This window comes from Thunnus maccoyii, chromosome 14 (assembly GCF_910596095.1).
Source record: "Thunnus maccoyii chromosome 14, fThuMac1.1, whole genome shotgun sequence".
Classification (NCBI taxonomy): Eukaryota; Metazoa; Chordata; class Actinopteri; order Scombriformes; family Scombridae; genus Thunnus; species Thunnus maccoyii.
The window spans coordinates 6,225,664-6,241,558 of NC_056546.1; positions in this window are offsets into that span (position 1 = coordinate 6,225,664).

Sequence of the window (15,895 nt, forward strand, 5' to 3'; positions counted from 1 at the left end):
TGTTTGTGTTCGTGTGTGTGTGTCCTCGATGGAATGCTGTCAAGAAATCACAGTAAGGCAGGGAGAGGACATATATGGGGGTCTAAATGTGGCACTCAGACACATATGGAGCCCATTACCTCTCTTACTGAGTTTCTTTCTCTAGCTCAGTGTCCAATGGCAGCAGATCTGTCTCCGTCCTTTGGTTGGTTCACTTCACTTTTTTGATAATTGGTGATAATATTGGAGCCCGAGTCAAGTGAAAGTGAAATCGGCTTTTGTTCGGTTGCTGGAAAAGACAAAAATCAAGAGTTGAATTGAAGAGTCAACGACTAAATCAGTATCTTCTTCTTCTTTTTAAGACCTTGTTGCTCTGTTTTTCTCCATTTATGGCCATTTTGATGATGCTTTCTCCTCTGATACGTTTCCCTCCTCTTCCCCCCTCACAAAAAAGAAGCTATGTTTATGTCAGGGGGATAATTTTGCTCTGTCTATTTTCTCCTACCAGTTGTCAACTTTTTTTTTTTTTTTCTTTTCCACTCTCCATGTTCCTCCATTTTCACATCCCTCTGACTCCTCCTCCTCTTCAGACCAACAGTAAATATAATTTCAGACGAGATTTTCCCTTCAAGCCACAATCGTTCTCCTCCCTCTCCCTCCTCTAAGACCCTCCTCTGCCTCCTTTTAGAGGTGCTTTCCCTCAGAACTTCAATCTTCTCTTTACTAATTTTGTCCCCTCCCCCTCCTCCCCCTCCGTCTCCATCTATTTTTCTCCCCCTCCCTTCCCCCATGGGACCTTGGACAGTGATGCTGGGTGTATTTAAGAAGGAAGCCGAGGATTTTCCACAAAGCTTCAATCTTGGTCTTTTACAGAGTAGCACCACATGAACACACACCAGGCTGCCAAACCAGGCTTTATAATGGCTTAAAATGTCCAGAAGAGGCGGGAGCGGAGGGGGGAGGAAAAGTAAAATAAGTGGCTGAGAGAGAAAGCGACTGACAGCATTGTAAAAGAGTTGGAAAAAGAAATCATAGTCGTTGTCCTTTGTGAAAAATTGTTTTTTTGAGATTAATTACTTCGATATATTTGACCTATTTGCGGTTGTCATCGGTGCATCGTCGTGCTGTTTTGCTTTGGCAATAAGTACATCTGTATTTTTATGTTAATAAAGAGCAATTAAAAGACTAAATGGAGGCATGGAGGCAGTATGGTGACGGCAGGATGGTGAAGAGCAAAAGAAGGAGAAAGGAAAAGGTTGAACAAAGGTGAAGGAGAAGAAAAAAACACTTAGGAGAAAGAAAAAAGTCTCCTATTTCCTTCACCTCAGGCTGATCCAGCTGAGCCTAAAACCACACATCCACGTGGACACCACAATCTCACTGTGTGTGTGTGTGTGTGTGTGTGATAGAGAGAGAGAGAGAGAGAGAGGGACATACATTTATAGTATTGTTGAAGGGCAGTATATGGGTGCAGTGTGTGGTCCATTTCTACATTTACAATGTGTCTAAGTGCACTCCTTGTGCGTGTTTGTGTGAGTTTAATGAGTATGTTTTTGTGTCTGCACATGTCACTGTTGAATTAAGTGCAGCTGTGTGCTCGTGTTTATGTATGTGCTAGTGTGTATATTGTACCTTGATGTGTGTGTGTGTGTAAATAAGAAGAGATTCCCTGATTAACGTTGCAGGTGTGCAGTGACTGTGTGCATGTGTGTGTGTGTGTCCTCTCTGCTTCTGTGTGTAAAGCTGCTACATTTAATGGCAGTGTGTGTATATGTACGTGTGGTTTTCTTATCGATTTCTGTGTTCTTGCTCGTGTGTAACCTTGACTGTGCAGCTTTGTGTGTTAAAGAAACTGTGTGGCTGCTTTCACAATGTGTTTTTGCAGCAACTTCCGCATTTAGGAAGAAGATTTGTGTGTTTTATTTGAAAATACATACATTTGCATATATAAACAAGTAGATTATAGACATTATAGCAGATTGCATGCATGAAAGTTAGTGAACTTGGAGATGATGTCACTAGTAACACAAAGTCTTTTCTTCATCTTCATCCAGAAATCCGGTATCTAATTTAGCAGAACCATTGTCGCAGTGCTTCTCTCATCTGTCTTCCTATTTATTCTTCTCCCTGTATGGAAATCTGACATCTAATCTAGCATGAAGAATTGAATTAATGCAGGTTTTTTTTTTTTTTCTTCTTCAGTCTCTGTCTCTGAATCAATCTTAGTAATGTGAAAACACATATCTCCTCCACCTTTAGCTCTCTCTGTGTTTTCATTCTTTTTTTAATGATTTATATAAAAAAATAAAACAAATTATTAAAAAAAAAAAAACAGCACAATTCATTTAAAATGTCCTAATGTTTAAAGGTTTGAGGTTTGCTGAAATTGTAGAATCATTTTTCCAAATAATAAAGTTATAAGGAAATCATAAAAGTGAATTAGGTATCAGAAATATTGACATATGAAAGGCCTCCTCAGTCCCATGATCTGTGTATTTGCATATGTAAAGGTACTTTTTCTTCAGAAGAAAGCCTGAAATATGGCCAAACTGAGATGATAGAACAAAAGTATTCATGTGCACAGTATGTTTCCTTCTTTCTAAAAGGGAAATTAAAACAGGGTTTAAAAACAGTAAAAACACTTCTTGAATTATGCAGTTTCTATGAAGCCAGGTGACAGTTTGGCTTGGTGGTTCGCACTGCTGCCTCACACCAGTGATGTTCTGGATTCATGCCCCTGTCCAGAGTTTGCATGTTCTCCCTAAAGTGCCCAAAGCTATGAATGCATTTGTCTTGCATCGAAAAGAGGTTTCCTGCTTTTGGCAATTGTGAGGATTGCGAAACAAAGGTAAGCAGGTATGGACGTGGATTGAATGACGTGTGCATGGATGGACTGTTTTTAAGCATGATATACTATTTTATATTGTAAGTTTCATTAGAGACCTAGGTAGGCCTGAACAGATTTTGTTGCTGTATAGCAATAAAGACCTTATTAAAACCGTTTTTTTGTTTCCTTAGAGTTTGTCTGTGCTATCTACACCTCATTTCTAAAGATGAAGAGCTAAATTCTACACCTAATTCAGCACGATTCCTGTCTGCTGAGTCTTGTTTCTCTCTCTTTATCCCTCCCTCTCATCCATAATGTTTAGCTAAATGTAATATCCAGTGCTTGCCTCCCTGTGTTTCTTTCTCTCTATCACTTTTTTTTTTAAGTAATTCAGAATATCAACTTTTGCTTTGCACTACCCTCAGTAAACCTGGCACAGTAAACTGTCTTACTCCCTTAACGCACCGTTACGGCCCGCTGTCTGACCGACTGTAAAAAAGCGTTTCCACTCGACCATCAACTGCTGAGGTTTTGAGTTCAGAAACACATCCACCAGCTGATCACTCATTCATTCATTTGTTCGTTTGTTTAACCTTTATACAGATTATACAGGGTGATCTGATGACAGCGAAGTAAAAACAAGCCATTAAAGATTTGAAAATGCAGAGGAGAGATAGGGATATAATGGTAAAAGGATTAGAACAAGAGTAAACCAGCATTAAATACATCTGAATGCAAAACCAAGTATACAGGGGATCTATACTTCACTAAGATCTGAACATTAACTAATAGGTAAAGGTACAGTCAATAGTGGACTCAATTAAAACTTTGAATCAGACAAAGAAATCAATGGATGCAGTTTCAAATCCTGTTGCAGTCTATTCCATCTGAATGGAGTGAAACATTTAAAGGCCTTCTTACCGTGCTTTGTTTTTCAGAAAGAGGTAAATCACACATTCTTAAAGGGGTATATCATGTTTTCATGATTTTCTGTTATTTTTAGACTGTTATGATGTCGGATGTCTGTGTTAAACACGGTCTATGTTCCAAAACTTGAGGTGAACGTATGTAAAAATGCCTCCTGAGTATCATGAATCCAGTTTCAGTTACCTCTACTTCTTCCTCGTGATGACGTCAGACTGTTTGCACGCTCTGTTGCTTTTCAGCTTCTGAAAAGTGGCCAATCAGAACAGAGTGAGGGGCGGGACTTAAAGAGACAGGAGCTAAAACGACCTGTTTCAGACAGAGGCTGAACCAAGGGGCTGCATAAAGGGTAGTATAATATTAAGGGCAGTATTTTTTTTTATGTTAAATCATGCAAAAATATTCCAGTAGAGCCCCAGAATAAAACATATAGACCTGGAAATGTGCATGATACGTCCCCTTTAATAGGCAGATAAAAAACACTGTTCAAAGGTTTTCAGAAAAACAACAGTACCTTATTTTTACTATGTATACTAAACAACATTTTCAGGTTGCAGCTTGAGTGTGCACTGGGCAGCTGTATCATATAGGTAAATATAGGCCAAAGTACTGGATAACTGTATCTAATACCTGTTACTAAAGGACTCAGGTCAGGATAGGAGCCACAAAAACTTTTATCAAGTACTTATATTCAGCACACAAGGTCTGTTTCAACCACACTGTCCTTGCCTGCACATTTTTTATTACATCACAGTTAAAAAACTTGCATATGCATGTGTCTCTTTGTATCCGTATGTAGATGTTTTTCAATCAGACTCAGTTACAACTAGACTCGTTCTGTTTCACGCTGTGACTTCCCACAGATTTCTCACTAACTCCTTGCATTGCTGATTTTTTTTTCCTCTCTCTTTTTTTTGTCTCTGTGGTCTTCTTCCTTCCTCTGATCAGTCCCTCTGTGTCTCTCTCCTGCTCTTTACCAGTGTCATTCCCGTTCTATTTAGAATCAGACAGACAGCCAGTCAGTCACCTTGCCGTCTGGCTGTTTACAGATGGAAAGGTCAGGGCAAATTGAGCAAAAGTCAGCCCTCGAGGGATGGAGAGATGGCTGGCGAGACTGGTAAAAGTGAACAAGGGAGAAGAGGAAGCCTGTCCTGGAGAGAAGGAAAAAGAGAACTCTTGAATATCTGATAAGTCACCATTTGAGCTATTCACTGTGAGTTCAGACTGTTTGCACTTTGGATTTTTATTTATTTATTTTTAAATTTTGGTTACTTTCTCTATAGATTTTGACCCTCTTTTTCTGGCGCTTTTCTACATGACATGAACATTAACTAGCATGTTTTAATGAGTCTGGAACTTAAGAGTGAAACATTAAATTCACTCATTTTAAAGCTGCTATGTGAAGTAAATACTGTGAACAAAATACTGTAGATACCATTATAATTCTACTTTATGGCAATAAGATTGGCTCTCTAGAAACTAGGCCAGCTTAGTCTTTGAGTCCTGATGTGACCAAATCAGTAGTATGTGTAAACGAGACTGCAACAGGTGAGCAACTTGTTCAAGTTCTAACCTAGAAAGGCTCAATAATCTTGGCACAGTTTTAAAGAAAATTTCAAAATAGATGGACAAAAAGGTGAAAACCCATTCTGATTTAAACTCTGGTATGGACAGACCTCAAAAAGAAGCTGTTTTTGCATATAAACAAAACTGCCTCAGCAAAGCATGCAGGGTATATTAGTGTGTGTGTGTGTGTGTGTGTGTGTGTGTGTGTGTGTGTGTGTGTGTGTGTGTCCACCATGCAGCAGCGCCAGTGAGAGAAAGGCACAATAAATGTTATTTTCAATCATTCAGCCTCAGCAAGCAGCAAGCAACATTCAAAAATACAGGGGGGGGACCCCTGATGCGTTAAAGGACATTTTCACTGTGTGTGTGTGTGTGTGTGTGTCTGTGTCACTGCTTACGTGTGTGTGTGCGTATGTGTGTGAAACAGAACCAACGGCCAGGTGTAATGCAGGGTGGAGGGAGCACAAGAGAGACAGGGGGATGGATGTTCAAATGCTGCAGCAGAGCAATCTGCAGTATCTGTGCACACACACACACACACACACATACATACAGCACATGCACATAACATCAGCATGTAGCTTGGTTGGCACTGAGTACGGCGACTAGGTGGCCACTAATTAAAATAACTTAAAATGTCAAAAACACAGACCTGATTTACATGCAAACAAATGCAGGATCAAACACAGCCTACAGCTCGTGCTGGCTGCTGAGCTGAGATGTTCCCAGTTTATTCTAACAAATCTCAGATGTGACTCTTCATTTTATTATGCTATTAAATTCGGTAAAGAGCCGATACTAAATCAACTCAGAAAATAGTTTTTGGAGTTGAGTGTTGCTAATGTAGAAGTGCCACAGGCTAGAACATCCTTCTGGACACAAATTGTGTCAAAATGCAACATGAATAACACATTAATGACCTTATTCTTGTCTATGATACATTCGTTTTTCATTCAGTATTATTAGTTGTTACAACTTTTTTACAGCAGCTATTCCTTGTGAGAAAGCATCAGGAACAGTGACGGGCAAGTTACTTGAAATTTGCAATTAATTACTGATTACACATTACATTTTACATTGTAAAAGTAATTTGAATTATTTAACTCATTACCCAGCAGCAAAAGTAATATGTTACATTACTCATTACTCAGCTGCCAGCTCTGCCAAAGTTGCCCTTAAACAACTCACAACCCTCCACACACACACACTGCATGTTTTGTATTTAACACATGTAGGAATAGATGTTATAAATAGAAAATGAGACGTTTGTAATTTAACAAGCAGGAAGGATACAGTTTGGAAGGATTTATTGACTGTCACATCCTGCCTGGACTTTGTTTTTGTTCTCTTGGTTTTCTCTGTTTCCCTTGTGTGTTCCTCCTGTGTTTATGTGCACCTCCTCTCACAATCACCCTTGTTTATCAGCTCCCAGTCTGCCCGTGTGTTTTATCACCTGTTGTCTGATTATATTAGTTCCTGTTTTATTTTGAAATGTTTCCTCCTTGTGTCTTGTCACTTTTACTTCCTGTGTTTTCCCGCCTTTGTTGATTACCTCATGTGTTTCACCTGTGACTTGTTTTACTCACCTGTATTCAGTTTTCAATCATACCCTGTGTATTCATAGTCCAGTTTTCAGTTCAGTCTCTGTCAAGTCATCTGCATTTGCTCCTGTGGTCAGTGTTCCTATGTTCCTGTGTCTCAGTGTCTCCTGTGACTTTTGAATGAATTCATCAAATATTCTGCATCGTATCCTGCCTGCCTGCCGTCTCTTGCGTTTGGGTCCACCTGCTCCACTCACCCTTCATGACACTGACCATCCAACAGCTAGCGTTAGCGTAGCCTCAGTGACTGCACACGACACTCCAAAAGTCCCAACTTCAACTGCACGATTCACACATCCTCCAATTCTGAACTAAACTAGCATCAGGTGACTCCTGAATGTAGGCGTACCCACAACTAACATTAGCAGGCCAGCTGAGAAAACACAACATGTGAATAAGACATTGACTCACATTTCTCCTCCTCCGGAGCCCTCTGTCAGCTGATCAGAGAGACCACACTGATATCAACCCTCCATTGATCCCTTTAAAACAGCAAATATGTCGACCCCCAAGTATAAAAGTAACAGAGCATCACTGGGATTAGTAACTTCAATAAATCGTATCCATTGTCTGAATTATTTGTCCTGAGTTAATGAAACACAGCAATGGCAAGTGTCCACGTTACAACAATGATAACATGGAGGTCAGAGAATAATAGCGTTTTACAATCTCAATTTTGTTCTCTTTTATCTGTCTCTTTAACTCAACACAATACCCATTCTTCCTCTCTTTTTTGCTTTTTCTCTTTACCTGACTCTCTCTTTCACTGTCCGTCTTTTCTTTGTATCTCTTCTCTGAGTTTCTTCCCTCTGTCTCTCTCCGTCACCATATTCCTTCAAGGCAAAACAATCAGACGGCACTTATTTGTCAAAGCGAGTTAGGAGCAACAATTTCAGTAATCAACAGACAAAACTCTGGACATTTGAATTGTTCTCTAACCGTCACTGCTGTGTTATCTCTTGTGTGTGCGGTATATGTGTGTATTCTTGACTAAATGTGGCAGTTATGGGTGGGAAAATGGGTTGTGTTTTCAAGTCATTATGTTGTTTTCTACTGCGTTCCTTGTATATTTTGTCTGTTTTCCACAGCTAATCTCATCTCATGAAAGACGTAAGATCAGTACATAGAAAACCCACCAATGTGTCATCTTTCAACTTAAGATGAGAGGTGAATATTGGCAGGCTGTTGGAGAAAATAGATCCATCCTTAGATTCCCATTCAAGCCACTTATTTTTAGATGGTACAAAGCAAATATAAGCATCTAATTTGCATTTTAGTCATGTTATCTATTCACAGTCGTAACATACTCGCTCCTTTTAGCTAAAATTCACTTTTTTAACAGTTGTTTTGTGTAGCAAGGACAGATAACCTCCAAGGTGGGGAAACATGCAGTCAACAAAATGAAGAACACAGCTACAAGCTAACCACATAGGCACAAAAAAATCAGCAGTGAAGAAAACAAAAAATGTAAAAAAAAAAAAGAAAAAAGAAAGCTAGAAGACACAGGAAACCCCTGGTGCCAGTATTGCTTTTAAGAGCTCGGTACAAAACCATCTTGAAAGTGTGACAGGATTGGAAATGAGGAGTCAAAAACCCACTCTTTCTTTCAATTCACCCATCTTCTCCTCTATTTTTCAAAAACTCATGCAGGAGTGAAGTCCGCAGTGACTATGTACGTGACTCATAGTTGCCTCTGACGGAGTGATTCATTTTACTGTGATGTAGGAGGACATTAAACAGGTTCTGATTACATTTCAAAGCATTATTAGACATACATTGATACACTGCTAGCAAGGGAAGAAAATACCAACCCCAAGATTATTGTATTTTTGCCACCAGTGTCAGTAGTGGAGAATGAGTTAATGCTAACTTTTTATGGTATGTGTTTTTGTGGTGGTTTTAACCTTAGTGCCAGTGCCAAAGCGTGGATAAATGGGGAGGGTTGTGTCAGGACGTGCATCCGGCTTGCCAAATCAAATATGCGGATCATAAATCATATTTCCATACTGGATCAGTTAAGGCTCGGGTTACCAATAGCCACCACCAGCAGGGTGCCAGTGTTGGGCGAAGGAGACCAGGTGGAAGGGGAGTAAGGCCAGGAGCATCAGAGGTGGGTTCAAACTGTTCTACCATGGTGTAGATGGGAGCAGAAGAGGGTGTGGGAGGTGAAGAGAGAGTCAGACAGAGTGATGAGTAAGAAGCTGGAAACTGAAGGTGTCATGATGAATGCTGTCAGCGCATATATCCTGCAAGTTGGGTGTGAGATGGAAGAAAAGAGGAATTCTGGAGTGATTTGGATGAAGTGGTGGAGAGTGCACCCAAGGAGGAGAGACTGGTGATTGGAGTGGACTTCAATGGGCATGTCGGTGAAGGGAACAGAGGTGATGAAGGAGGTGATGGGCAGGTGTGGTGTCAAGGAGAGGAATGTGGAAGGACAGAATTTCAAGAAGACGGAGGAGCACAGATGTATAAGAGTGGAGGAGGATGCATATAGGTGGACTATGTCTTATGCAGGAGGTGCAATATAAACAAGATTGCAGACTGCGAGGTGGTGGCAGGGGAGAACGTAGCTAGGCAGCATTGGATGGTGGTCTGTGGGATGACCTTGGAGACCAAGAAAAGGAAGAGAGTGAAGGCAGAGCCAAGGATAAAATGGTGGAAGTTGGAGAAGGAAGACTGTTGTGTGGTAGTGAAGAGTTGCCAGATGGCAGGATAACTATTGCATAAATGGTGAGGGGAGCCAGCTAGGAAGGTACTTGGTGTGTCATTTGGACAGAGGAAGGAAGACAAGGAAGCTTGGTGGTGGAATGAGTGAAGAAGAAGTGTGATAGCCAGAGAGATGAAGAAAGTAGACAGAGACCTTTACCGATTGGCTAGACAGAGGGAGTGAGCTCGTAAGGATGTGCAGCAGATTAGTGTGATGAAGGATAGAGATGGAAATGTGCTGACTAGTGAGGAGAGAAGTATAGAGAAGGTCAGAAGAACTTGTACTGTGTCGTTGTGGATCTAGAGAAAGCATATGACAGGGAGCCGAGAGAGGAGGTGTGGTATTGTATGAAGAAGTTGGGAGTGGCAGAGAAATCTGTAAGAGTGGTGCAGGATATGTATGAGGTGCAGGATATGTATGAGGGCAGTGTGACAGTGCTGAGGTGTGCAGTTGGAGTGATGGGTTCAAGGTGGAGGTGGGATTATATCAAGGATCTGCTCTGAGCCCTTTCTTGTTTGCAATGGTGATGGACAGGTTGACAGTTGAGATCAGGCAGGAGTCTCCGTGGACTATGACGTTCACAGATAACATTATGATCTGTAGTGAGAGCAGGGAGCAGGTTGAGGAGAGCCTGGAGAGATGGAGGTATGCACTGGAGAGAAGAGGAATGAAAGTCAGTAGGAGCAAGACGGAATACATGTGCATGAATGAGAGGGAGGACAGCGGAGTTGGTGAGGATGCAAGGAATAGAGGTGGCGAAGGTGGATGAGTTTAAATACTTAGGGTCAACTGCAACAGGGAGTGTGGAAGAGAGGTGAAGAAGGGGGGAGGGAGAAGAGTGTCAGGAGTGATTTGCAACAGAAGGGTACCAGCAAGAGTGAAAGGGAAGATTTACAAGAGGGTAGTGAGACCAGCTATGTTGTATGGTTTGGAGGCAGTGGCACTGCTGACGACAGGAGGCGGAGCTGGAGGTGGCGGTGGAGATAAGATTTTCATTGGGAGTGACAAAGATTTAATATAATAATACATATGAGTATATTAGAGGGACTCTCAGGTTGGATGGTTTGGAGACAAAGCAAGAGAGCCGCTATTGAGATGGTTTGGACATGTGCGGAGGAGAGATGCTGGTTATATTGGGAGAGGGATGCTGAAGATGGAGCTGCCAGGCAAGAAGAAAAGAGGAGGACCAAAGAGGAGGTTTATGGATAGGGTGAGGGAAGACATGCAGGTGGTTGGCACGACAGAGGAAGATGCAGAAGACAGGAAGAGATGGAATCAGATGATCTGCTGTGGCGACCCTTAACGGGAACAGCTGAAAGATGTTTTTGTTTTGGTTTTGTTGCTTCTGTGTATTTTTTTAACCAATATGCAAATTACTTTATTATTCAGAAAATCTCCAAAATATTTAGATTATGGGGATGTGCAATCTTAAAATAAGTTACTTTTTTACTCTTACTTACAAAATATTACTTGGAGTGCTAAAATAAATTTCTCATTGTACAAAGCATAATCCCAAATGGTAACACTTTATTTTAAATACCTGAATTTAGGATTTATAAGCACTATAAGAAAAGGTTTATAACACACCATAATCCAGTTATGAGCAGTATAAAGACATTTTGGTAACACCTTATTTTACAGGTCTTGTAATTTTATTCTAATTTCCTGGAAATTTTTAGTAATTAGTACCAGCAATTTGCTGGTATTTAACAGCAGGTATTTAGCAGTTTTCAGTGTGTAGTTCTGTGTGTTAAACTACATATTTGCATATTAGGTAGTTTCTTAAAAACTCTATAATGGTCACATTTCCCATATACTACCAAATGACAACCCTTTCAAAGTTATGTCCTGAACAGTTACACACACAGTTCAATTACTGAAAAAAGCTGATATGCCAATCTATCATTTGACACAAAACACTACACATTGGAAATAATTTTCTGTCAATTAAAGAATTGTCAAGTGTCTTATTTATGAAGAATGTTTTGCAAATTAACTGCGCATGGACCCAAATTTAATGAAACTAAACCAATTTAATACTTTTTTCTTTTTTTTTTCTTATAAATTGTAATAGTATCATCCTTTCTGTAAAATGTCCTAAAAATTAACCATTAAAAACCTGCAAATTACTCAGAAAATTTCCAGGAAAATTAGTATAAAATTACCTGCAAAATAAAATGTTTTTTGGTGTTTTAATGTTTATTATTGTATTTTGTCAACAATTAAAACTTCTCCTATGAAGACATCTTTTATATTATTACAACTGTGTTTTCCTGTATCGTCATTCATTATCTGTTTATACACCAGCATCCTCTTATGGGTGCCCCAACAGGAGTTATAGTTGCTGACAGATATATTAATAAACACTTACATCTGCTTACAACTACATTATATTGTGTTATAAGCCATTTATTAACTGTTTATATAATGCTGGTAAATGCTAAATAGGGGGGCTTAAACTAAAGTGTTACCTAACAAAGGATAACAATTTTATTTTCATAGTAGTCAATAGTAACACAGTAGTATTGAGTGCGTACAGACAATGTTTTTCCATATGTACTTTACAGCTCCATCAATGACAGAGATTATTGCCCCACTCATCTTTAGCTGATATTGTTATGCATCCATAAAACTGGATCATCATGGTGTCTGACTGATAAAGGCAAATATGTTGCTGTCAGTGTGATATCTCTATAATTTGTCAATTTCATTTGTGTTTATTTGGTCTAGATTTGAATTTGGCAACGTGCCTGTGAGGTGTTCTTGCCATCTGGATGAGGCTGACACATTGTTTTGTTTTGTTTTGTTGCAGACTTTATACTGACTGTGATGTCAGCATGATGAAATTAGCTAGTAAGTGCAAATGGTGTATTGTTTTCAATAACCATTTAAATACTTTTTTTTTTTCAGACTCACTCCCTTTTCAACGAATGAATCCCTCATTTTTTGTACAAAGTTCAATAGTTATCACAATCACAATGAAAAGCTGATAAACAGAAAAATACATTCTTACACAAACTGCACCATTGTCTTATTTTTCTTAAGTGTATTCATTTTTCATATTTCAGCCTTGCACTTTGGTGCCGTATTCACTCCCTACACGTTGGATATCCTAGATTACCGTCGGGAGCTGCATGAAGCGAGCTGTAAATTCTGTAAAACTTGATCCTATTATTTTCTTAAGTTCTTAAGTTTATTATCTGTCTGTGCTCAGTTGGCTAAGTCATCTGTTGTATATTCTAGCATTGTATTGGCAGAGTTATAGTCCTGCCACATTTTATCCAGACTTACTCCTCAAAACACAAGAACAGCTTTTCCACATCTGTGCCACGCAGGGCTTAGAAGGACCAGGATCAGAGTAACATATGTATAATATAATATTAACATAGGATACACTAAGGAAAAGTCTCTTTTTCTTGAACAAAATCAGATTTAACCATTATTTGTTACAGAAATAATGGATAATCCATTTTGTTCTTGTCTGATCTTGACTGATCCTCTCGTGGAAACATGTCTGCTTTATGTATTCATTAACTTACTCATATATTTACTGTTTTTGCCTTATTCTGTGTCGCTTGTCGGTCACCATTCTAGAGCTTTGGAATGAATAAGAGAGATATATGACAGTGATTTCCACAGCAAGCTGACAGGAAAGCCACAACTTAAGCAGCAGGCCATGAAATTACCTACTTTATCATATCCCGGTGGATAATTGTTTTCTGTTATGGGTTTCTCTACAATTGCGAAAAGGCCACAGTGTCGGTGTGAATGTGAGTTGAGGGGAATCTCAGTCGAATGTAGCAGCAGCTGCAGCTTTTCTTTTATTATTATTTTTATGTCGGTGTCTCATTTTTTCCACACTATCTTAATCTGGGGGTGTTAGCACTGTTTAGTTTGTTCGTTTTCTGTAAGGCGGCGTGTGTGTGTGTGTGTGTGTAACTCTGGAATGTGTGAGTGGCTGCAGTAGAAGATGTGAGTTTGTGTATAGTATGAATGTAGGCGTGTGGCACACACACACACACAAACACACACACATATGGCAGAAGTTATTTTTACTTTAACAGCACCAGAGGTAGCGACACCTGTGCTGGCTGGAAGCCTGGAGACACATAATGGTTTTTACTGGAGCTCCGTTCACACTGCAGGATTTACGCCAGATGTGGCCCCAATTATCACATGGACAGAAGTATACCTCTTCAGCATGTGTATCTGTGTGGCGGCCACACCGCATGCTGACACGGTGTTGGTGGTTTTCTTTTTTAGCACCGTTAACATACAAACATTTCAAGTAATGACAGTGCACATAGCATTTTTTTTTTTCATACAGCACTCACTTTATTATTTTTTGACAGTTTGTTTGCTAAATTGAGGGCACACATTTCGGTTAACACTCTGTGTCATTAACATTTCGACCTTGCTTTAAATGAACGCAAGGACGATTAAAATTTATGTTCTACCTTTTTGTTTTTCATGGAACCAGCAAGTCCTTCCTGGCCAAAAGAAGCTGTGGCACACTGTACCAGGCAGGAAGAGAGGTTCCCTTTAACTTTGGTACCACTCTGCGTAATTGTACTTACTGTTGCTGTGCGGTATAATATAAGCTTTTCATTTTTAGTTTTAATTAATTATATGATGATTTAAAGGCTACCCTATTTAGTCCTTAATTTCCGACGACGTTTTCTGGATGAATGATTATAAGAAACTTTACTGTGTTTCAGGAAGGGAACCTTTTGTGTGGCTGATTTTATTTGTATAACTTCGTACAGAAGACAAAGTTCTTTGTTTGCATTGTATTTCTGTGTTTTGTAAGTCTTAGTTGGCTGGGCACTTGTATAAGCATGACACAACAACTAACTAATTAATAAGGCCATAGTCAGCCAAAGAAAATCTTCATCGACTGAAATCATGCCTACTCTTCAACCAATCGATTGGTTGATGGGGGAAAAAAGCGACGTTCACGTGACAAAGTAAACAAACCAAGTTAGCCCTAACTATTCGTGGATAGCACGCTATGTCATTAGTGATATCTAGTGTCGGCAACATTTTTTGCCGACACTAGATATCAAACAAAAGCCAGAGACTGTATCATATTAAGTTGCTGTGAGCTGTAAATTCACCACTTCTAAGCAAAAGTCAGAAGATAACTCCTCCGAGCAGCTCTCCTGTTCCTGCCTCCATCTCAGACTCACCCTGGTTGGCGGCTGTCTCCTTGCGCTACAGCTGGATGTGCGCTGCTACCTTCCTCTTTTTTCCGTTTTATGGCAGGTGGCAACCAGCGTTAAGGTGCATCACCACCACCTACTATGTTGGATCATGAATCAGAGTTATCTATCCCCACAAACAAACACAATGCTATCTTCTCACTAAACTTTCGGGGGTCGGAGGCCCTGGATGCGGTACACGGGGGTCCCAAACCTATGCATAAATTTAACACTGTGCATCACATGTTGATATGTTTTTGAGGCGTGAACTGAAACGTTGGCATGCCATTTTTCTGTTTTTTACTTTGTTTACACAGATGAAAACACAAACTTATCTATCTTTCTGCCTTCCATTAACCTTTCTTCCCATTTCTGAAATCTGTAAATATACAACATATGCCCAAGTTTAAATGATTGTAAATGAATGTTCACTCAAAAAGGTACTTTGGGACTTTTTATCAGTTTTTGAATGTCCTTCTGTGTTTAAATGGGCTTTACGTCCCCATCTAGACACAATCGACATACAGCTTTAATCTGTGTTCTGTGTTTACAGACCTGTTGTCTCAGATGACTTACAGTTTATTGTAACTGTAGATAGAAGCGGGATAACATAGCTTTGTTTATTTGCATTGCAAACATCCATGATTTACAGAGCGTTGCTGAATTTGGACAGGGTGCAGAGAGTGAAAATCATTTTTACCAGAGGCTCGTGATGTAAAACCCCACACACATCCTTTAGTTACATGGGAGCTTTTAAAGCCAGCTGTAAACGTGATCATAAATGATTTTATTATCGACACACAGCCTTAATGGATCCTTTATCTATATTTGAAATTTTACAGCCAAGTTAACTGTTAATTGGTCCTTACTGATTATAAGGAAGCATGTCCACACTCAAAACTAGGTGCATCTGCATCCAAGTCATAAAACCTGATTGGAACAAACTGTATTTGTGATCAATTTTACTGATCCCCATCCAAACACAATGCATCTGTAACCTCTATCTATAATTTCATTTTTTACTCCCATTATAATTGGTGACTCTCCAATCTCTGCAGTTACAAACACCGGATTAGAGCCCTTCATTTGT